General features: G+C 35.2%; 1 protein-coding gene across 1 annotated transcript in view; it reads right to left on the bottom strand.

The window, feature by feature from the left end:
* LOC145242075 (transmembrane protein 127-like) overlaps positions 1–7,657 on the bottom strand; it is a 32,656-nt gene extending 24,999 nt beyond the window's left edge. The window contains exon 1 of the mRNA XM_080104984.1: positions 7,348–7,657. The gene's annotated coding sequence lies outside the window, so the exon portion shown is untranslated. The remainder of the gene's footprint in view (positions 1–7,347) is intronic.
* Between the last annotated feature and the right edge of the window lie 16,481 nt (positions 7,658–24,138).

Raw genomic sequence — 24,138 nt, 5'->3', positions numbered from 1 at the left:
GTTTATGAAAAATAAGTACACTGTTATAAAGTTCATTCTTCTCTTAATAATCGCTGAAAATTTCGTATTGATTGGATAATTACCTGTTTTTTAGTAGATTTTTAAAAAGACGGTCCGTCAAAAAGTACTTGCCCCCCCCCCCAGTTTTGGTGATGCCTAATAAAAAAAATTAAAATGACTGAATTGTTTATGAATAAACCGAAATGCATTTTGATGACTAATTTCAGAATTAAATTTTTTTTTTTAAGTTTGCTTTAATGCATTTTTTGCTTTCAATAAATAGTTGATAAATGAAAAGTAACATTAAAGCGAGAAACACACACACGAGAAGTGGTCACACCATTTTTATTGAAAAAAAAAAAAAAAAAAAAAATGGATAAATTTGTAAATTAACACCCTCCACTAACCGCCGTAAAAAATTATAACTGTCCAGAGATGAGGGATTATTTTACATTGAATTCATATATGAAATTCATCTCACAACTCTAAAATAATTATTTTTCTTTTTCTTTTTCCATCAAGAGTGTTCACATATAATCGCCTAAAAAAAAAAAAAAAAAAAAAAAAAAATTTTTAAGGAGGGGGGGGGGATTTATCTGAGAAGTTTAACCTACAAATGTACCTTTTATTAATAAAAAGATCAAAAACAAACAATAAAAACTAAAAATAATCTCTAGTTACCTCTCCCAAAAATAAGATCAACCAATAAACATCAAACCTGTTTTTGGTGAAAAGTTAAAAAACAAAAAAAACTATTTTTACTTCCTGCTTAATCAAAGTGAAAAACAAAAGCTAAAAAAAAACCCAACTATTCAAGTTAATGTAATTATTTAAAATTGCTAGTCGATTATTTAGAAACTAAAAAACAAAAATTATTTTTATAATTTTCCTAAAATCCAAATTTTAAAGATGTCACTATAGCTACATAAACATTTTTTGTTTGTAAAATAAAAAGCTTTATGCTAACTACTACATCACATTAACTTAGTAACTGATTGTTTTTTTTAAACTCTTGCTTTAGAAGCAGATCTAGTCTTTGTCACTCTACCAAGGCGATTGTGAAGGTACTCTACAAGAACAAAAATGGTAGGAATGGGATTAGTAATTTTCGGCCTAAAAAATTCGGGCCACAATTTTAGTAAATCATCTAAAGGTTATCTTGCCTTATCTTATAAGTTCCAGGTTTGTGTCGTGAAAAGTATGATTATCCACGACAATTGGTACATGACACGATATGCTTGATCATTGAGAAAATTGACGCTGAAGCTGTCCTGATCAATTTAGATCAGGCTAAAGCATTTGATAGCATTGATCATCAGTACTTAGAGATTTCAGGATTCAGATTATCGTTTGGATCCTGGATTTGCCTTTTGTATGTGAATGTGAAAGGTGTGAGGTTGGAGCTTTACTATATGTCCAGAGATATTCACCAGGGCTGTCCACTTTCACTAATGCTTTATATGCTTGTGTTGGAAACTTTCTTTCACAGGCTTAGGGTGAACGTGATCCTACAAGGGAACACTTTGACAGGTGCTTCTACCAAAATTAGAGTCATCAATAGAGGAATCACGGTAACAGAAGCCAAGATCAACTATGTGGGGTTGTGCATTGGCATTTGGAAGGGTGTTTCTTTGCAGGTTATGTTTAGTTGGACAGTTGAGCCATGCGAGCTACTCAACACCTGATTTGGTCCTAATCTGCAGCTAGGAAAATTGGTTGAAAGTATTGAAAGCAATTAAGGTTATAGCTCAACTATGGTTTTTCAAAAATCATTTATTAAAAAGGAGGGACACACACAGAAGTGTGCATATTTCGCATATCTATCCATTCATTATATATTATCTATCCATTCATTATATATTATCTATCCATTCATTATATATTGTCTATCCAGTCTTCCACTCCTTTTGGATACACTGCTTGAATTGCAACAGACTCGTAAGTTTTCATGGCTTAATAAGGCCCCTGTAGTTTGTTGCAAGATATGTTATCTTCATCCTTCTGAAGGTGGTCTAAATATGCCAAGCATTGAGATTCGTCAACATACATTCACAAGCTGCCTCCCATTTTTGGGGAGGAATTAATTTATTGCTAACTGCCCGAGTTGCCGTGACTGGAGAATGCCGAAAGGGCTGTGCAGGCAATTTTTAATAGGTCAAACTACACCTTCCTTAAGTGTGCTAATGATTCTCTCCACCTTCCGGGGCATTAAGAAGGGAGATGAGTAGAAAGATGTTTGTTTACATTACACTTGAACTTCTGCATATCAGTACAGTTGGGAAGCAGTATCCTGGAAGGGAGTTCCAAAGACTTGCAGTTCTGGGGAAGAAACTATTCGGGTAAAAGGCTTTCTTACACCCAAGGATCTCTACTGTAAAGGGGTGAGACTTGGTTGCTTGTCGGGTTAGTCGGGGTAGTCACGTCGAGGAGGTACAAGTGCTTGCAGTTCGCCAGAGCATTCACCATTAAAGTATTTGTAGAACAGGCAGAGGGATGCAACATTCATCAATGGGACAGAGGCTGAAGCCTAGATGACAGTTCAGGACCTATCAGGTTGGCGACTCTTTTGAACCCTGTCCAGGAGTGAGAGACAAGAAGCAGATGCACCAGCCCAAATGTGACAGCAGTGGTCCATACATAGGCGAATGGTCGCCTTATAGAGGTACAGGATACTTTCAGGCGTATGTAATTTTCTGGCACGATAGAGAGAACCCACCTTCTTTGCAGCAGCCTTGGCAATGCTCTCAATGTATATATTCCAGGTCATGTTCCCTGTAAACGTTAGGCCGAGGAGTTTAAAGGAAGTACTTTCAGGCAATGTGTTCTTGGCCATTGCTATTGGTGGTAGAGAAGGTTTCTTGTAGTTATTGAAGGAAACAAGCTTAGTCTTGGCAGCATTGAATGTGACCATCCATTTTTGTCCCCATTCCACCACAGATTGGAAGTCATCTAATGTTTCTGCCATTTCCTTAGATATGTGTTCATTTGTTTTCCCCTCATGCCTGTTATAGAGGGTGGTGTCATCGGCAAATATACTCATCTCCGAAACAATTTTATCAGGGAGGTCATTTATGAATATCAGGAATAATAAAGGTCCAAGAATAGACCCCTGGGGTACTCCTGCATTTATATCATATTGTTTAGATGTATGACTGTCGAGGACAACTTGGATTTTTCTGTAACTTTTTAAGAAGGATTTAATTACATTATGTATTCTTCCAGTGATACTGTATGATCTGATTTTCCTTAGACCATCGTACCATACTCTGTCAAAAGCCTTAGATATATCAAGAGCTACCGCTCTACCCTCTCCTGTTTTGTCCAGTGAATGGTATATATGTTCAGAGACTACATTTAAGATATCTGCTGTTGAACAGGCTTGCCTGAATCCAAATTGTTTGTCGGTCAGGAGTTTAGCAGCTGTTAGGTGTTGGACTAGGGCTTGATTAACTAAGGACTCAAATATTTTGGCGAAAAGTGGGAGGAGGCTAATGGGGCGATAATTTAGTGGGTCAGTTCTTTCCCCAAAATTCTTGAAGACTGGTACCACAGAAGTGGTTTTCCAACAGTCGGGAAAGCAAGATTCGTTAAGGCATTTATTGTAAAGTTTGGAGAGAACTGGAGCAACCTCAGCAGATCATTTTTTTATTAGCATAGCCGGGATGAGATCTGGTCCAGATCCTTTTGAAGTGTCTAGGTTTTTTATGATACCATGCACCTGAGAAGGGGTGATTTTCAAATTGTCTAGTGTGGCGCCTGTCCGCAAAGGAAAATCGAGGAGGGAGTGGTGTGCCGGGTCCAGTGTGGAGTTTGAGGCAAACTGACTGGCAAGCAGATTAGCCTTGTCGGTTGCCGTGCAAGCAACCTCATGATTGTTTGATAGTGGGGGAATCGTTGACTGCCCATCATTTACTACACTGTTGTAGATTTTCCAAAACTCATGGGTTCCTAATTTCTGTGCTTCGATGCGTTTCCTGGCAGTTTCAGTGGAATCTGTCTTAGCTGTCACGATTACTCTCTTACAATTATTTCTGGCTTCTATATACTTCTGTCTGTTTGAACTGGACTTATGTCGATTGAATCTACGGAACGCATGCTGTCTTTGAGCAATGGCAGCTGCACAAGCAGAGGTAAACCACTGAGGAGAGTGGGGCTTGCTATAGAATTTCCATGTGGGAACATGTGCCTCAATTGCAGTTTTGAATCATTCAGTGGTCTCATTTGCACACTGTTCAGCTGGGAGAGAAAAGATATTTTGCCATGGGGCATATCTGATGAGTTCCCTGATGGCTTCCCAGTCAGCCTTTTTGTAATACCTCGTTGTTTTGAGTAGTGGGTCTTCAATTTTAGAGCGAGAATTTAGGGTGATGCCTACCATTAGCACAGCATGATCAGCATTCCCGAGTGGGCTGTTGGCATTTGTTATACAATCATTGGGAACTGTTGTCAGAAATAGATCTAGAATGAGGCATGTTGGTCTTGCTGGTCTGGGAAACGTGTTGGGAATGTAACCGTCTGAGATAGGGAATGGGATATAGAGAAGCTATGTGTTGTGCTACCAGCTATGTCTGTGTAATTAGAGAATCCAAGTCAGTTACTGTGGTGGACATTGAAGTCACCAAATACATGTACTGGAGTGAGGGGTGCTGGACAAGTGGTTGTGCAGAATACCAGACATGCAACACAAGTAGACCATCAGCTGTCCTCACCCACAGGAATGTGGCCTCAGGAAAGCCCACCGAGGATGAGTGCAGGGTCCCTTTCCATGCGCAACATGGCACTACAAACATTTCGATATTATACAACTGTTGATGGAGCAGCCGCTCTAAGCGCTACCAAAGAGTTAGGGCTCCTGTACTATCAGTCGGAAACAGCAGCCAGGAAACTATCAATCCTGTACCCTCAATCCATTAGGCAAAGTCAGCCCAGTCCAACTGCACCGACATATATGGTACTGAAGCACCCCCACAGTGTCCAGTTTAGGGGAATGGGATGTGGCAGGAGCGGGGGCAAAATATTTTTAAAAATTTATAAAATCTACCAATTTGAATTGGAGAGTTAACAGGGGAGATAATTAACTTTTCAATTTCTCGAAAATTTTATGCTGATTTCGCAAAAGTAATTTTGTAAAAGTTCTGAAAAAGTGTTTTTGACAAATTCACAAATTACGTATCTGTTTATATATATTTTTTCTGTATGAAATCTGTCTGTACTTCCCCTTTTGCTTAACCACGTGACCCAATATGTCCGACCCAGCATGTAACTTTATCGAACTGTTTTTAACTCACAAGTTATAGGAACTGTTATTAACAAGTAATTTATGTTCTACCCCATTGATTTTTCGTAATTTTTTAATATGTTATCCAGATTTTTTGTTTATCTTCCAGTTTAGCATTCTCGTATTGACAATGGCTTTCTGCGAGCCTGTCGACTGGACGAAAAAAACAGTTTTTACTTTTATAATAAACATATAGGGTTTGTGTTACTATACACATAAATTCGAAAAAATGGTTAAACAAAAGACAAATATACCAAATAAATGTTATCAAAGGCAAGATAAGTTACTCTTCTACCAATCTGAAAAAGTTTTTAGTAGTTTTATTCATTTTAAAACGTGTAATCGGTTCGGATTTCTGTATTCAGCATAGTCGAAAACCTGGAAAAGTCGTCATTTTAAAGAAAATTGTGGAGGAGGTGGTGTGGTCCTAATGTAAAAATTTACGATGAAAGTGCACCGTGCACCGCCGTGGGACCACCTGAAGACGGTCAATGTGCACTGGTTACCAACCTGCAAAGGGTGTTTATTCCGAAAGCCGTTCTTAAACATGGGGATGTTGGGGGTGTTTATTCCAAATGGCATTTTCTTATTTTTAACCTCCTCCGTAATCAACTTCTTAAGGTAAGTCTTCGGGTGGTCACCGGGTGCACTTTCACTACCTTTGTTAACATGGAAATGCTAAAACTTGAGATTTTGTTGTTGTTTTTTTTTTTTTGGTACAAGTGAATATCCACTGATGGCGGTTAACGATCACGAATTCGATGTGTGAGCAAGAAAATTCGGTATTTTTTACGACCTGCCCCAAGCGTAGTATAAACACCCCCAACCTCCCCATGTTAAGAACGGCTTTCTGAAAAAAAAAAAACACCTAACCTCGAAAGCCGTTCTTAACATGGGGAGGTTGGGGGGGGGCTATACTACGCTGCTGCTCTGCTGGGGCAGGTCGTAAAAAATACCTAAAATTCAATATCTCCCCCTAAAAAAAAGTAGGTGCTTGTATTCATACAGATCCCTCCTCCATGATTGCAATATCTGGCCTCGTAAAAGTTAGTAACTTGTAACCAGATTTTTGAATAACGAACCAAAAAAGTAACCATATAAAATTAAACTCGTGTTCCTGAAACAACGATATATTTACATTTTGCTGTGTTTACTCATTCCTAAACCAAGTTTTATTTTGTGTCGTCGCTTTTCGGCTGTTGTCGGAACACGTTACCGGACTTTATCGAGCCAATATTGACAGTCATAGGATTGATCTGTATAAACTTAATAAAAATGTTGATACTTATGCAGAATACGGACAGTGCTGAAATAAAGTTAGGGGTTGTGTTACTATACACACAGATCCGAAAAAGTTGTCAATAAAACAAACATATAACAAATAAATGTTATCAAAGGCAAGATAAGTTACTTTTCTACCTAACTGGATATTTTTTTAGTGTTTTTAAATGTAAAATGTTTATTCGGCTCGAAAAACAGTGTTTACCGATGTATTTGAAAAATACAAATGGCGACAGACTCTGTGTTGAACAAGTTTGGGAAAATTAGTTAAAACTAAAAAAAAACTATGCAAGATACTGTTAGGAACTAATTCAATATATGTTACCGTGACATAAGCTGACGTATATTCGGTGGATTTTTAACAGTATTTTGAATTATTTTATATTTAGAAACCCATTCGTAACATCGGGAGGGTATGTATAAAAACAAACCATTATGTACTTTCACCTAACAACTTAATAAACAAAAGATACTGTAATAATTAAATTTAACTTGAAAATCCTACATAAAAAATAGCACGGTGCGCATTTAGCATGAATACCAAAATAATATTTTGAAAATATTAATCATAAAATGTAATCACTTAATAAATAAATCGTAGTTATCAGAACGAAGTATTTGAAATGTTAAACTAGTATCGATGTGGCTTCAATTTTTGAAGACAAGTTTCATTTGGAAAAATATTTTAGGTAAATTATTTTAAATAATGAAAAAAAAAAGATAAAAATTAAAACAAATACTTTTCTCTAATTAAAGATAAATAACAAAAATAAATATCTTTTACTCACCTTTTTTTGAGTTCACGACACTTTTTTCAACAGAATATGATGAGTCAGATATAAAATAATTCCTTGATCTCTAGGTTAAAAAAAAAAAAAAAAAGAAAAAATACGTTTTCGGGATTTTTTTTTTTTTACGAAAGGTATTCACTGTTTTGTTTACAGTCTTTGATCAAATTTTTCCTTTGCGTGGACATTTTTGGGTGGATCCCCCCCGAAAACAACTTCCGGTTTGAAAACTGAGCGCATGCGCGTGGGTGGCTGAGTCATTATAAACTTAGCATTTCTCAATCTTCTCTATAAGAGTTCGTAATATGCGCGCGCGCGCGCGTGTGTGTGTGTCTCTCTCTCTCTCTCTCTCTCTCTCTCTCTCTCTCTCTCTCTCTATATATATATATATATATATATATATATAGAGAGAGAGAGAGAGAGAGAGAGAGAGAGAAATATGAAATCGGTGGTTTGGCCAATAAATAAATTTATATACAGAAATACGAGTCAGCCCGGTTTTGCTTGGGCCCTATATACTGGCCATAACTATGTACATATGTATATATATTGTGTAGCACTTAGCAGGGGTTTCATATTGAAAGAGATATGATGGGGGATTCATATTAAAGAGAGACGGGGACATATATAACTATGTTGAGGGGGAGAGGAGACATTTATACATATACAGTTCTGTTCTGAGATGCTTGGGACTTCATATATATATATATATATATATATATATATATATATATATATATATATATGTATGATAGGGTGATAGATGTGTGAGAACATGATGAGAATTAAGAGCCAACCGGATGTTAACGCATCCACGATGAGAGACAAAAGGAGAAATCGTCTTTTGCACATGACTCCATGCATCCCTTCCTCTCGGGAAGAAAAAAATAAGATAACCTCAAAATAATTATCGACCAATGCCAGAGCTCCACGCCTAAAATAAACACCTCAAATATCACAGTCGCTGGGAGCCAGTTTACCACTATAAAAACAAGGTATTTGAGGGAACAGGAGATTTTCGCCCAGCTGCGTCAGTGAACGCACGGACATTCTCCCATCCGATCTAAAGAGATGAAGAAGAAAAAGGAATAAGGCACCAGTGAACTGAAGCCGACTATGCTCTCATATTATGGGCACAAAAACCTTCAATTCTAAACGATGCCTAATTCACACAAACCAAAGAAGAGAGAGGAGGAGAAAGAAGACGAAGACGCCGGGCTGCTAGAGCTGATGAAAGAAGTCCCTCACTTTCCAGTTACAAGTCAGGACACGCATCACCGACAGCAGGATGACCGGCCTCTCCATCGTCTAAAAGATAAGTTACATTTTACGAACATTTATTCCTTGTCAATTCATACATACCTACAAACATTTTACGAACATTCATCTCCTTTGTTAAATCACATTCCATCCTACGAACACTTTGCCTCTCCTAATACAAATTGTTGGTATTAAATAAAATCGGTTCTCAACCCTCAATATGCGTCTGTCTTTATATAAATATTGAGGCCATAGATGCACAGTTCTTATATTTCTTGTAACACATATAGAGAGGAGGAGAGATACATATAGAGAGGAGGAGGAGGAGGAGGAGGAGAGATACATATAGAGAGGAGGAGAGATACATATTCTTGGAAGGGTTATGCAATCTTCATAATAAGATGCTTAACACATTACCTTTTGATTTGTGGAATGATGACACATGACAAACAGTTACAAAAATCGATCGTAATTCTTTATTTTATTGGACCGGTCGAATGATGATGACGTCAGGACTTCACATTTGGGATGTACATATCTTAATGTTCTTTCCTTCACCTCCAAAGGACTCTGACTCCAACTCTCTCTCTCTGACTGAGTAGCAGACTCAACTGTTCTGCCTCAACTACCCTGATCTGACTAACTCTAACTCCTATATTGAGAATCCCCCTTTTGCTTATGACGTCAGAAGTGAGTTTCCAAAACATGACCAATTCATGTGGCTATGCACACGTTTTTCCTAACACACTTTTGACAACAAAGAATTCTCACCTAACTTATTTTTTAACCTAACCTATTTTTTTAACAATGTATTTTTAATTTGTATTGTTCATTCTTTTTAGCTGACATTTTTAATTCAGTTTTCATAAAAGAATGAACAATCAATTCTTTTTACAATACAAACAATATAAGTTGTATTCTAGGTTGGCAGTATTTTGCGTGAACAGTCGACAGAGATGGCAGAAATTTTCTGTTTCTATGTCTATCTTTGTAGCCATGTCACTAGTAAGGGTGCTGGAGGTAAACGTTTTATCTGGGCTGACGTTATCCGCCTAATAGTCAAGGACCCAAACCTTGGATAACCACTAAGGAGGCTGTCCTATCAGCAGGTGCAAAATACTGGGGCTGCTGTATTGCCATTTGGTGAATGGATTCTGGACCATGCAGTAGCTTCTGGTGGGGTCTCTCGATGCCATATTAGTGGGTGATTGTTACGGCTTTACCTTATCATGTTCTACAAAAAAAAAAAAAAAAAAATTTCTTTGTTACTTTTCTTTCTTTGTTTCCCCTCTCTGTTCTGCTCTAAGCAAGTCTGACAACCTAGTCCACAAACTCCAAAATTCCATCATGACAAGTTTCAATAAAAAATACACAATTAAACCTGGATCTAAAACTTCCAACGTAGACCCCCACTACCAGGTCTTCTTCTCTAACATCAGGGGTCTATGTTCTAACCTTCCAGAGGTTGAAGCCCAATTACAGGAGACTAAACCAGACCTTTTATTTTTAAGCGAAACCGGAAATGGACAGACTATTTCCTTAAATGAGTTTGTAATTAAAAGATACTCTAACTTAACTTCCAAATCTGACCCCCCAAGATCGTAATGGGCATGGAATATGTGCCTATATTAAAGATGGCTTTCCATGTGGTAGGGACATCTCCAGAGAAGATCCTAACTTACCCTATATGTGCTTCCGGGTTGCACTAGCTCACACTACTGCATTTATATTTACTCTCTATTGGCCCCATAACAGCGGAGTTACTATCTTTAAAAGCATATCTGAGATAATTGACCAAGTTCTATCAGCATATCCTCCAGCTAACATTCACGTATGTGGAGACTTCAATGTTCATAATGTGGAATGGTTGATCCCCTCAAACAAGACCGATGATGAGGGGAGGTTCTGTCATGATTTCTTCATTGCTTATGACCTCACTCAGATTGTTCACGAACCCACTCGTGTGCCCGACAATGATGGTTAGTATGCGAGTCTCCTAGATCTTTTTCTCACAACTTGCCCTGAACTATGTTCAGTTTCCGTTCTGTCTTCTCTTGGATCTTCCGACCACTCAGTTGTATCAATTAAGATAAAAATGAAATGTAATAAGTCCTCAGACGTACCTCTCCATCTTACAGTATATCGATACACTATGGCTGACTGGGATAGCTTTCGTACATTTATATCGGATCTTCCTCTGCGTTCCATGTTTAAAAAGGATGTGTCCTCTATAGTATCAGACCTGACGGAATGGTTAATTGTAGGTATAGACCATTTCATACCCTCGAAAAAATTCCAGCAAAAACCTAACAGCCAGCCATGGTTTTCTCCAGAATGTGCTGCTGCTATTGCACACAGAAATCACTTTTTCCACTGCTTCCAACATAATAGATGTATGGAAACTAAAGCCGCTTTCAGGACTGCCAGCAACCATTGTAAGAAAGTAATAAAGAATGCAAGAGAGTTATATGCTCAGTCCATCAAGTCCAAAGTAGCTGAGCAGCGGCTTGGTTCCCACCAGTTTTGGCAAATAGCAAACAGAATCCTGAACAGAAGCGTGTGCTCTATCCCAACTATCATCAATGGACCTGAGGTAATCTCGTTAGCATCAGACAAAGCCAAACTCTTTGCCAAGAACTTTGCAGCTAATTCTACCCTTTGCAACCAAGGCCGCCAACCCCCAATATTTCCTCCTGTATCAGAAAACACACTATGTGATATACAAATATCTGTACGTGATTTTTCCAAGCTAACCAAAAACCTTGATTCCAGTAACTAGCACCCATACTTACAAAACTGTTTAAACGTTGTCTTAAGGAGAATAGCTTCCCATCACCCTGGAAAATCTCATCAGTATGCCCTATATTTAAGAATTCAGGTGATAGTTCATCCCCCTCTCAGTACAGGCCAATAAGTCTCCTGTGCATCATGAATAAGTTGCTGGAATCTGTGTTAAATAGAGAAGTAATCAACCATCTCAGCAAAAATAACCTTCTTAGTGACACTCAATATGGTTTCCGTTCTGCTAGATCTACAGCAGATGTGCTTACAGTTATATCTCATAGGATTAGCAAATCTCTCGACGGAGGCAACCTTTCTAGGGCAATTGCTCTTGACATATCTAAGGCCTTTGATAGGGTATGGTATACAGGTTTACTTCATAAGATCTGTAGCTATGGTATAGCTGGAAATGTCTTCTCAATTATTAAATCATTTCTTTCTGATAGGTTCATAAGAGTAGTAGTTAAGTGGCAAAAATCAGAAGCTCACAGTATTAATGCCGGTGTCCCTCAGGGGTCCATCCTGGGCCCAACTCTTTTCCTGATCTACATTAATGATCTTCCAAATCACATCATTACATCATTTGTAGACATTTATGCTGACGACACTACCATCTATGGTAGCACATCTAAGACAGTAAACGTCCAAGTTCTCTCCAATTCTCTCTCCTCTGATCTTGAGCATGTAGTACAATGGGGAAAGGAGTGGCTGGTTACTTTTAATGCATCTAAAACCAAGCTTCTCTCTTTACATCATTAACGTTCTGATCCACATCTGGCATCAATTGAAATGAATGGCTCTCGTCTTCAGGAGGCCTCAAGTTTTGACAAACTTCTGGGCTTGACCATTACTCCTGATCTTAAATGGAACATGTACATCAAATCTGTTGCCAAGGCCGCTGGAAAAATGGTGGGATCTTTCTATCGATCTGGTAGATATCTCACTGCTGATGCAATTTTCTATCTATATAAGAGCCAGGTACGTCCAAGGATGGAATACTATTGCCACATCTGGGCAGGAGCTGCTAGAAAGGATGTGTCCTGCCTTGATAGAGTTCAAAATAGACTTTGTAGCCTCGTAGGAGATGTCCTTTTCTCTTCCCTGCAACCTCTATCTCACAGAAGAGATGTTGTGAGTTTGTCTCTGATGTATTGTTATTTTCATGGAAAGTGTTCGACTGAGCTTCAGTCTATGGTCCCCCCTCGCCTAACTTTCACAAGAAACACTCGTCTAGCTGTAAACACTTACAATAATTCCACCCACTCTTTATCTGTGCCTAAACCTAAACATAGATTCCATGAACAAAGCTTCTTTCTTAGAACTGCACGCCTGTGGAATTGTCTTCCGTTTTCCTGCTTTCCGGCTGACTACAATATGGTTGTGTTCAAATCTAACGTAAATAAGTTCTTGATGAGCCGTTCCATATAAGTTATCAAATTTACCAAATTTTTATTACTAATGATTACTAATTGACTACTGTACACTCTTTAACCCTTATCCTTGAGTGGCCTCTTGGTCTTGATAATGTGGTGATGCCTACGTAAAAAAAAAAAAAAAAAAAGAAAAAAGATTTTTTTGCCATTAACCACTCATGTCACTGCATATAGTATAGCCGTTGATAAATCTCAATGCATGGCATAGCCAGACTACTTCCAGAAGGATGGAGATAAAATATCTTGTGAAGAACCTTAAGGTTTTTACCAAGCCATAAAAACTTGAAAAGGCCTTGCTACAATTCAAGCATGCACACTTGATGGGAGTCGAATACTGATAGACAATATAAGATGATTGGATAGATGTTTAAATCACATTTTAAGTTTACTTGAATAAAAGTTTTCTGAGTTGACAGAACAGTTGCAGCCTGAATCATTTTCAATACTTCCAACTAAAGTTTCTCCAGCTGAAAATAAGGTTCAAACCAAATACAAATTGTTTGCAAGACCCACTAGTTTAGTTAAAGGGTCCCTTTTTTTTTTACAAGGCCCAGATGCCACTCGAGGATAAGGGTTAAAGAGTGTACAGTGGTCAAAAGGACAACATAGTAATCGTTAAAAGTGTAAATTTGGTGAATTGGATAACTTAAGGGGAACAGCTCATCAAGAACTTGTTTATGTTGGACTTGAACATGGCCATATTGTAGTCAGCTGGAAAGCAGGTAAACAGAAAAGAGTTCCACAGGTGTGTATTTCTAAAAAAGATCATTTGTTCATGGAATCTACGTTTAGGTTTAGGCACAGATAAAGAGTGGGAGAAATTATTGATAATGTTTTCAGCTAGATGAGTGTTTCTCATGAATGTTTGGTGAGGGGGAACCATAGATTGGGGTGCAGACGAGCACTTGCCATGAAAATAATGATAAAACAGAGACAGGCTCGCAACGTCTCTTCTGTGAGAAAGAGGTTGCAAGGAAGAGAAAAGGGTATCTCCACTAGGCTATTTTGAACTCTGTCAAGGCAGGATAAGATCTTCCTAGAAGCTCCTGCCCAGATGTGATAGCAATACTCCATCATTGGACATACCTGGCTCTTATATAGGTAGAGAATTGCATCAGCAGTTAGATATCTAGAAGGATCCTACTATTTTTCCAGCGACCTTTGCAACAGATTTGATGTACATGTTCCACTTTAGATCAGGAGTAAAAGTCAAACCCAGAACTTGTCAAAACATGAAATCTCCCTGTAGGGATACACTCTTCCAGGCACCGATAATCAAGCCCACAGACTTCTCACAGCTAATTTTGGCCATTGTGACCATTTCATATGCACTGATTACTCTGAGAATGACACTAATCTTGTACTGCTTGTTACAAACACTGTTACGTTATCGGTATAGACAGAGTAACATGGTGTAAACACCTGTAAAAATAATCCCACATAGAACCAAGATCACTCTTAGCCTGTGAAAGAATGGTTCCAATACAAGTACATTTAAAACAAGTACCTTTAAAAACTAGATTTGAAACAATTTGGAGGGCTTCAGCCCCAAACCATTCACCTCCACCAATGCACCAGGATTTACATTGAAGAGACAAATCTAAAAGCAAAATTGGAGACGAAGACTGTCCGAAGATAAAACAGGTTCTAAGTTATGATGGTCCACCATATTGAATGCTTTGGACTGATTTAAATTGATCAGCACGACTTCTGAGTCGACTTTCTCAATGATTAACTGTGTTGAATGCAAATTATCCTGAATAGTTCTAACCTTCACAACACAAGTCTGTATGAAGTGAAGCAGACCAGGTAAAACAACCTGCAGACAATTGGCTAAAATCTTGGCCTGAATCTCTTTAACATGATTAAAGGTCAAAGAATACCTACCTCATTCCCACAATTTTGTACTCCTGCATAACAATTTAGCCATTCCTCTAGTAAAGGACCAGTTTCTAAACCACAAGTTAAATAAATAAATAAATAAATCAGCAAGGAAACGAAAATATGCAAGTATCAAATACACCCAGTAGACAAAACCATCGATTTCAGGAGACCTATTCAGGCTCCAGGAGTTCTAAGACTTTTTCCTCTGTTATACAACCTTAACACCTAGCCACTTCAGTCACACCAAAGTGAGAAAAGTTAACTGCAGCAACGTCACATGGATGATATGTCAATCTGAAGCACATCCACACTCCTCCGTGTAGAATTCAATAGTGACCATATTTGTTGCTTTCTGGGTTCTCCTTCATATTCAACAAGGTCGCTTCATTTTAATTATAGAAACACTGCCATTTTGTGTAATATACAGGCTCCAATGCCATATGAACTAGTATCAATAGCTACAATGATTTTGAAATCTGGATTATAGTGCATCAAAAACTAATTTTACTGTGAGGATATTTTTTATTTTTTTTAAATGCCTCCTGTTATTTTGTTGGCCACACCCAATTTTTTTTTTTTTTTTAAATAGCTCATTATGAGGCGTTCGCAAAGTGTACATAAAAATATACAAAAATATGATGATCTGCTCAATCAATACAATCCTGTAGTGACGGTATGTTCTATTAAAAGGATCTCGTAAATTATGCATGTGTGCAGATCAGGATAAAGATCAAACTCGTCACCACTCGATAAGTAGCCTGTTGATTTATCAATTTTTATCGCTTTTAAATGCAAGATTATTTATTTATTTATTTTTTTTATAAGCGATTTTGTGGTATTTTTTCCTTTTTACTTTGTGCTAGAATGTAAACAAAGGGCAGATAACCTCTCCCTTAAAAAGTGCTGAAGGAGTGAAAAGAAAATAGAAAATAATACCACAGAAGCGCTAATAAAAAAATAAATAAATAAATAATCTTGCATTTAAAAGCGATAAAGACTGATAAGGTTCCGTGGTCTTGCACTAAAACCCCAGGCTACTTATCGAACGATGACAAGTTTAATCCTTATCAACAAGTTTAGCCATACTGAAGAGAAGTGATATTTCGAAATATGCATGTCTATGGATGACTTACTTTTATGCATGCAAAAATATTTAAATAATAAATTAGTAATTACAAATGGGGGGGGGGTCTCCCATAAAATTGCTCAGGGAGCAAAAAGGAAGAAAAATACCACACAATCGCTAATAAAAAAAAAAAAATCTATATATATATATATATATCTATAGAAATATATTTTCTTATAATATATACCAATCCTTATTTAAGAAGCTCAATATAATTGAACTTCTTATATATATATATATATATATATATATATATATATATATATATACATTGATTATTATTTGAAAAATATATGCAACATATTACAGAGATGTACCATGGTTTCATTGACCTTTTACAGTTTAAAAAAGGCTATTAAAGTTCATTCAAATCATCAGTAACTCATAAAATTAATAGAAATTGAAGAATGGTGTTTAATCCATGTCAATGCAACCATAGAACATCTCTGAAATGTCTAACAGTTTTCAAATAAATAATTTGTGTTCTAGCTCTCACATTTGTCCGATATTGATATCACTTTATTGATTTCACTTCAGCATACTCCCGACACACAATATCCATGAGGGTCATTCCAAAAACAATGCATTCTATTTTAAACTAAAAAAAGTTGAAGAGCTACGAAGACAGGAGCAGTATCATTAAAACGAGTGGCCTGTTGTGCCCCAGAATTTATTTTTCTAGAGTCATTAACATTCTCAATGCCCTTTTGGCAGCGATGGGATAGTGTTTGTGCATGGATATCTGGAGCGCGCTTTGTCACTCACATCTCTGGTCATCACTCTGAAATTGATGAACCCATCTCCTAACTGTACTGACATCAACTGCATCAGTTTCATAAACATTCAACAGGCGCCGGTGAATGTTGATTGGTTTAACTTATTTTGCATGGAGGAATTCAATGATGCATCTCTGCTTCTGGTGCATGTCTATGACATAGGTTACTTTCAGGTTATGAATGTATCAGTTCAGTCATCATAATTCAAACGGAATAAAAAAAATAGGAGGCAATCTTTTTGGAATGTCCTTTGTATGTTTGGAATAAAAGTTTTATTTATGCAACCGTTTCATCAACAGTTCAATTTCTAACCCACTATCTCAACAGCACCAGCCATAAAAAGATGTACATTACAAGCTGCCTAAAGTGTTCTATTCTTTTATGAAGAGCTAAGCATTGATTTTACCTCTTAAAATATCTTAATATTTAAATGGGAATTTAAAAACATTCATAAAACTACATACACATAGTAACCATACTCTTCTTAATAAGTATGAATGTGATTTGTGTACATTCACTGCACATGCCGTGATCATTCGCTTGTACTGATCCAAGGTTGTGGCTCGATTCCATTAGCATAGTAGAAAGTAGACCTTTGGTTTGCTTTCAGCAGCCTTGTAACTTTTACTTCCCTTATCTTGTCATTTAGTCCTCACATTCCATGAATGATGTTTCTGACAGAGGAGGAAGGATTGCTGTTTTCTGAATAAGAATCTATCCATCTAACACTTATTGTTGGCTAGTTTTTGACTTTGTAGTAGCATTTTTTATTTAGCCTCTTACATCAGGTGGCTTCATACCTTGTCTGGAGCGATTTCCATAAAAAAAAAAAAAAAAAATGTTAAACAACACACTAAACATGCTACCTTATGCAAGTCTACATAAGTATGTGTATTTATTGTCTTCCAGGTGTACAAGGAGGTCAGGCTACATCAGTTGCGGTTTGTTCTATGTTGGTGGTTATTTGTTACATCTGCAATTTTGTACTCGATAATCTGTTGTCATTAGTCCAAATATCCACTCACTGGTCAACATGATGCTTGTATGCATTATTTTTAAGATGTCTATTTCTACTAAATTTGAAAATCACAAAACCTAAGAGTTACCTGCATTTAAAAAAAAAAAAAAAGAAAAAAATAAGTTATTTTAAATAATTATTAAAGTTAGGCATGTTTACATACTTGTACGTATAAAACAAGCCAGTTTCCTTGAATTTCAATTACTTCTTAAGACCCCCTAAGATAAATATTCTTCCTAAGATTAATATATGCTTATTTATATTTACAGATAAGAATAGTGCTGAAATAACTTAGAGTATCTCATTAAAATTGCATCTAACAACATTGAAGCATGCCAAGAACCAAAGGAGCATCAGGCATATCGGAATTTCTGCCAACATGAAGGTGGTCTTAGTCAACGCAAAATAGCAAGAAAATTTTCAATATCTTTTTCTACTGTTAATAGAGTGATCGTACAATTCACAAGAGAGGACAAAGAGTGCACAAAATCTCATCTAGGTTGCCCAGTGTCTTATGAAAAGAAATATTGAAGAGGATCCTTGGTGCAAGGCCTCTGACATTGCAATACAAGCATGTGTCAGTCCCAGAACACCTGTCAGGTATCTTCACAAGCTTATGGGCTACTATGGTAGAGTTGCGACAAGGAAAACTCTTCTTTGTTCTGCCAATATCAAGTGCAGAAAAGATTGGGCTTGTGAGATGGTGAAGAGACCTATGACCTTTTTGGACCGATGGCATTTTCTCTGGTGAGTTACGATTTGCATTATTTCCTGACAGTGGAAGGGTATGAGTATGGAGACTCCCGGAGTAAGAGTTAAACTTAAAAAGACTGCAGCCAACACTGAAACATGGGGGTTTATTGGTTATGGTATGGGGTGCAATTTGGAGTGATGGTCGCTAAGATCTGGTGGAGTGTGAAGAAAGATCAATTCTGCTAAATATGTTTCAATATTACATGAATGATTCCTACCAATATTCTCAAGTGGTAAAATGAACCAAATTAACTCCCTATTTATGGAGCTAGGGCAACACAATGATGGTTGAGCTAAAATAGGATTACTAAACTTCCATCACCAAGAAAGTCCCCGAATATGAACCCAATCGAAAACTTTTGGGGCATATTAGACCGGAACTTTCACAAAAAGAATAGGAAACCATCTTCTAAGGCTGAACTTTTAGCATTATTGCATCAGACATAGCAAGAAATTCCTCAAGATGATATTCGCCAACTGATCAGTGCCATGCCTAGAAGGGTCCTAGCATTAAAAATAGCAAAGGGAATGTCGACCAAGTATTAGTTATTAAATTTGTAAATTGATTTTTGATTTTGTTCTTTCAATTATGTTTATTGAAATAAACTGTTTCTATGAGTGTCTATTCTTTTCTCTCATGTGTATATATGCATATATATATATATATATATATATATATATATATATATATATATATAAAAAGCTGAATATCTGTGTGTCTGTGTCTGGTCACGAATAGGCTCCTATATGGTTGACTATTTTAAAAAACTGATTACATATAATGATAGAAGATATATTGAGGATCAGGAATGGGTACGTTTGATCTGGTGGCAGAACGGTGGTTCATAAAAATTGTGGGGTCTGCGTTCGTGCCTGGCCCCCAAATTATGGAAAAAAAAAAAAAAAAAAAAAACGTTTACAAGGGTTTTTGATATAGATGTACATAAGGATACTTTGATAAGTATGTTTCAACTTAAATATGAATAGGAATGGTATAATAAAATTGTGGGGTCTGCGCTCGCGCCTATACTCCATGAAAATATGGCACAAACTTTAACAAAGACTTTTCATATCTATCTGCGCAAGTATACTTTGATAATTATGTTTCAGTTTGAAGAAATATGGTATAATAAAATTATTGGATGTTCGTTCGCGCCTGACCTCCGTAGAATGTAAATATGTCACAAAGTTTAACAAGGTTTTTTAAAATGGGTTAGGGTCCACAACAACACCTTAACTTTAATCTTAATTCACATTAGCTTTTATTTATTTTTTTTGAGTTGAATCATATTGTGTCGAATAAATTCACGTTCTTATTAAAGTGAAAGCCAAAAAAAAGTCGGAACTTTAGACAATTCTAGACACAAATTTTGCATAACTGTTTTTTCCTTCTCCACTTGCACGTGGCACTCTTTCAAAAATAGATAAATAATAAACAATAAGAACATTACTTGTTATGTCAAAAGAAGGAAAAAATCCTGCTCACGTGATTACGTGTCTTTTTAAAAGCATTTACATAACCATTTTATTTTTATTTATATATCTGTTTAAGCTTTTTTTTTGTCAGTGTACTAGAAGGAATTCAGTTGATTGCAACCCTTTGGTGTGTTCTTTACATTACAATAGTACAACTCTGAATCCGACGGCGCAATACTACACCGTTCAATACTGTAAAACTGAAATGAAGCTGTTCTGCTTGAAAAGGGCACCATTTTCTTATTCATATCGATTCTTTGCTTTAAAAAACTAAAGTAATTATGTGTTTACTTTTTTAATATCCTATTTTGCTGTTTTGGATTATTTTACTAAAGTAAGTAAAGCTTTATTATTTTTCAAAACTGTTTTTGCTTCTTTGTTTTTCGATATTTCGTCGATATTATTTAGTAAGAGTGTTTAGCAGAAAAGCCAACAAACGACTACCCGAAAAAATAAATGTTACCATAGTCAATAAAAGTTCAGTTAATGTTTTTTTTTGTTTTGAAATAGTTTTTAATGCTCTTTACTTGAAATAATTTCAGCGAACCAAAATTAAAACGAAATTTGAGGCGATAACTAATTAAATTAATTTTTATATAAACTACACATGCCATAATCGAATATTCCTCAAGCACAAAATAACAGAAAACATTAAAATATGTTTATAAATATTCCTTACGTTGACGGAACTCTCTTAAATTGTTAACACAGAATGGTCAGGTGCTCCTCCTTCAAATTGAAAACAGGGCTCTCCATTTCAAAGTCGCTGCCATTTTGATTTTTTTTTCAAACCGGTTCGTGAATTAAAAAAAAAAAAAAAAAAATTTACAAACCACTTAAAAATACAAACCAATGAACTTTTCTACAATAAAAGTAACTTTTAACTTTGGTAACATTTATTTCTTGTATATTTATATTATTATATATATAACATTTTCTCTTTGTAAGGAAACATAATTTTGTTGGCCACTCTTGGCTACGAATGGAAACAATGTTGATATAAAAAATATATTTTCGCGAAAATTATCTTTACTTTCATCATATTTTGCTGAGTATATATATGTATTCTTGCTATATATATATATGTATATTTTGTTTTTTTTAATAAATTGTTAGTTGAAAGCACAGAATAGTGACAAAACACCATCCCCTCCCCATGGTAAGAATAGCTGAAAAACTAACGGTTTTCTTGATAGAAAATTTTCTGTATTTCACCTAACAATTTCTTTAATAAAGAAAAAGCATTCATATTTTCTTATATAAAAACAACTTTCGTTAAAAAGAAAAAAGTGTACTTTCAATTTTGTTAAAAAAGGTTTTCTTACAAAAAACAAAAAACTTGAGCCAAACAATTTACGGTAAAAAAAGCAAAAACAAAACAATGTTGAACATGCCGTTCACGTTGGGTTTTTTTTTTTTTTTTTAAGTTAAATTCATCTTTCACAATATCTTTATTTTTTTTATAATTTCACAATATCTTTTTTTTAATAATAAATTGTTAGTTGAAAGCACAGAATAGTTACAAAACGGCGAATTTGCACAGATGGCCGGCACTACAGGCTGATCCGGTACTTTTAAGAGAGGCCAAATATCTACACCCGTGAAAACATGAATTTGATTTGTAAAACGAACAATTACATATAATTAAACCTTTTTATTTATCAGAAACTATACAGAACGAATTACATGTATTTTATAAGTATTTATTCAACAAATTATATATATTTATAAGTATTTATTCAATGAATTATATATATTTATAACTATTTATCAGAAAAATGAATGAATTATATTTATAACTTTTTATTTAACAGAAAAATGAACAAAATAAAAGTGAAATAAATTTGATAATGAAACAAATTTTACAAAAGAAATGTGAAAACGTAATTAAACGTAACAGAACAAAAACGTAAAACTTTATCGTAAAAACGTAAAACTTTACCATAAAAAACTATACAACAAAAACTAAAACTTTATCTTGGGCAATGAAAATAACACAAGTTACTTGGAAAGCGTGTAAAAATTGAATTCACATTTTCACCGGTGTAGATATTTGGTTTGGCGTGTCTCCATCTCTTAAAAGTACTGGGTCGGCCTGTACTGCTGGCCATCTATGCAAATTCGCCTACAAAACATGCTCCCCACTCTATGGTAAGAATGGCTGAAAAAAAAAAATAAATAAATAAATAAAATAAAAATATTATTTAAGTACATTACCAAACCGTAAATTTTCTTTGAAAAAATCCTGTACTTTCACCTAACAATTAATAGTTTTAATAATAATAAAAAGTTCATATTTTCTTATATCAAAACAACTGTTAAAAAAAAAAAAACGTGTACTGCCAATTTTGTTAAAAAATGATTTTTACAACTTCGACTTTTATGTTTCAACTCAAAACACACCTTCTGCCGAGCAACTTTTTTTTGCCCGATATAAGAAAGAAAAAAAATTTTTTAATTAAAAAATTTGGAAGATAAACAAATGAATTTAAAAAATAAAAAAATCGGGGATTTTTTTTTTTTTTTTTTTTACTTATCGAGTAAACAGAAAATGAAATCTTGTAATTCGTCTTGTCAAATCGTGGTGTTGGTGTATGAAATGAATTGAAACGGAAGTTCAGTTCTACCAGAAAACAGTTCCACAGAATCAGCTTACGAAAAATATTTTTATTTTATTTAATATTTTTATAATTTGCGATGTTAATTTATTTTAATAACATAAAAACATTCCTTGACTCTGAAGATAGTCTGTCTGAAAATTTCAAATAAATTGGTAATGTAGAAATATGGTTTTATTGATAACGAACGAACCAAGAATTACATTTTTATATATATAGATATAAAAACGCCTCTATGAGCATTAATACACTACTTTTGGTTCCAGTAAGATTCCAATTTGTAAAAATTTAAATTATTTTAGCATGTTTCCAAATTTCAAACTTGTTTTTCTAATTTTAACATGAAATGGTTCCTCATATAATAGTTAAAACAAAAGAAAACAAAGTCACTTTTATCGTCTCAATTTTTTTTTTTTATCGCATTTTGTTTAGGCAATCATTCTCAACATCTACCCATGAGGTTTAGTATCATTAAATCTTGCTTTTAATCTTGGGGTGGGGGTGGCCAGAAAAGTGATGCAAAACTTAAATTTTTGTAAGAGGACAAATCTGCTCTGTTTGGAGAATTAATTTTATTGTTCCGGAACATCTAATATTTACCAAATAATCCGTAAAAATCCCCACAGAGTAATGTCCACCATGAACACGCACCACCAGATCATTGCTTTTAGGAAAAATTCATATTGTTCATAAAAGCCATTAATGAGGATGAATGATATTTTAATGCATAAAGTTACAAAACAATAGATTTATTCCTATCCTTAATGATCTTCAGAAAAAAGACATCCGTTTCTGAAAGTCATGTTTGTGTGTGTGCATAATATATATATATATATAAAAAAAATATTAATTAAAATTTTGTATATCTTCCTTACAGGTTTATGTTTTTTATGGCAAAACTGGTAATTAGTAAAAACCTGAAGAAAGTGTTCGATACTATTGCAGAGCAAATATATATTTTTTATTTTATTACTGTTTTATCTGTTTAGTTACACATATTTTTGTTATCGAATCGTATCAGCGATCCAGCACTTAGTCAGACTTGAACGCTGATACGATTTGGTAACAGAAACGTGTAACTAAACAGATAAAATGGTAATATATATATATATATATATAAGTCAAGAGGAGATTTAATATTTCGTCTTTATTGTTAAAAGAGTTCCTTAAGGAAAATTTCCCTTCTGCTTCTTTGCTGGCTTCATTTTCTGTGTTCTTCAATTGCCTCCCTACGAAGGGCAACTTAGACACTGGATCATTTTTCTTCTATATGAGGGATACATCTAACACACTCAATAGGACAAAATAAAAGTTGCCACTGTCAGGAAGAATCTCGCCTACCTCAACTAAAAACAGAACAGATATTACACCTTAATCCTCTCCCATGTCGATGTTTTTGCATGCTAATCCACAAAAAAATAACACCCTCACTCATTTCCAAGAAAGTCTTTTAAAAATGAAGACGAAATAATAAAATCACGACGTTTATTTGATTTCAAATTTTTGCTGAATCCACATTTTTACTTTATCTCTTACATAATGTAGAATTTTATCCAAAGTTTTTCCTCATATATACATGCATGTGCGTGTGATGTGCTTGTGTGTGTATATGTTAATCTCATACAAAACCAATTGTGAATTCAGCACTCCATTTGGGAGAGGGGAA

This window comes from Euprymna scolopes, chromosome 21 (assembly GCF_053919585.1).
Source record: "Euprymna scolopes isolate OS-2025 chromosome 21, ASM5391958v1, whole genome shotgun sequence".
Lineage (NCBI taxonomy): Eukaryota > Metazoa > Mollusca > Cephalopoda > Sepiida > Sepiolidae > Euprymna > Euprymna scolopes.
The sequence above is the reverse complement of the archived record's forward strand: the minus strand, read 5'-3'. Positions and strand labels throughout refer to the sequence as shown.